Genomic DNA, 1673 nt, shown 5'->3' with positions numbered 1-1673 from the left:
CTAACCCCTCATTGGCCCAGCCAAGCCTCCCCTTGGCCAATTTCTTTAAAATCTACCCCCCACGGCCATGACTAGGAAGGGTAAAAAATTTTCACCAAGGTCTTCCAAACTCCTCAGAGAGCTTCCCTAAGAGACCCTTAGTACATTGCAATTCATTTCCCTCTCTCAAATCCACCATGGCAATCCGATTTTAAGCTTGAATTCCTGCCCGAAACCAGGACAAATTCCAATCCCAACCTACACAGCACCAAACTCCAAATAAATTGGCCCTACACCTTCACAACAGTGAAAGAAACCAAACCCCATCAATTCCCCCTCTGAAATAGCCTCTACCATAGCTCTCAACAAACACCCAAAATCGGCTGTGGTCAAAATCATACATAGGCTTTACACCAGAGTTAGAGGCTTCATCCCTAAGCTCTTTGGGACTTAACGAAGGTGTGAAGAATCTCTGATTGAGGCTAAACCTCTTGGAGCAAAGGTATAACCTCACTTACTCTCTCGAGCCTTCGCAAGTTTCCATTTATAATAACTTAATTTCATACTGTGTTTACCATATGGATATGTTCGTCTCTTCAAGACGAGTAATTTAAAAAAATAATCATCAAAATCCATTAAGAAATGAGAGAGATAGTAAGGTTTTAAAATGGACGGCTCTCGGTTAAGCCTATTGGGGACGATGAACGGATGTCGTCCATTCTCGTGTGTATTAAATGGACGGCGGAGATCAAGCCGGATGATCCTATGGAACGATACGGCGGGACGCTTGGCAGCTGACTCAGAAGGCGGCGTCGAATAGGAGCGCGCCGCGCGGCTTTTCGACGGATCCGATGATCCAGTGAGCCCGCGGTTTGAATAAATAAATAGGATATTTAATAAATTCAGAAAATAGCTCCTAAACTTCAAAAATCTATATCTTTGCATAAAAGATTCATTAAAATAAAATAAAAATACCCTCTTGCTCAGTGAACAGAGAAAAATCATGTGGAATTATTTTCACATTAATTTGATGCATAAATTATTTTTAAAAAATAAATTAGGGTTAGGGGTTTTTCAATTCTCCATTCATATTAGATTATTAGATTATCACCTTGACCCCAAATTTTTATATGTTGTAGCCTCTGTCTAGGTGCACAATTTGAGTATTTTTTCAAAGACATGGGAAATCTCTAAACAGAGATCTTAATTTTCTAAGTTATTATGTATTTTCTATTCAAATAATTATAGAAAATTTTATGTGGCTTAAAAAATTCTACAAAAATTCATGTAAGTTTCCTATGGCCAGAGTAGTCTTAGAAAATAATTTCATTATTTTTAAGAATCAAAACATTACTGTTTTGAGCAAACCTTAATTTTTTTAAAATATTTAATTTGGAATACATAAATATCAAAATCACTTGATTTTTACTCTCCACTATGGCTCATGAGTCAGAGAACTCACCATAAAAAGTTCAAGTCAATTGAAGATCATTTAATATTTTTAATTGATTTTTAAAAGTGACCATCAAATTTGAAATTTAAATGATTTTTAAAAATCAAAATATAACTCCAAAAATTATGAAACTTAGTTTTTTGAGTTCTCTGATATCAGGGAGATTTAATAAAAATAAAAATATATTTAAAATAAAAACCTAATTTTTAAGTTATTTTTAATTATTTTTAATAATTAAAAA

Source organism: Phalaenopsis equestris, unplaced genomic scaffold, assembly GCF_001263595.1.
Source record: "Phalaenopsis equestris unplaced genomic scaffold, ASM126359v1 Scaffold000938, whole genome shotgun sequence".
NCBI lineage: Eukaryota > Viridiplantae > Streptophyta > Magnoliopsida > Asparagales > Orchidaceae > Phalaenopsis > Phalaenopsis equestris.
The sequence above is the reverse complement of the archived record's forward strand: the minus strand, read 5'-3'. Positions refer to the sequence as shown.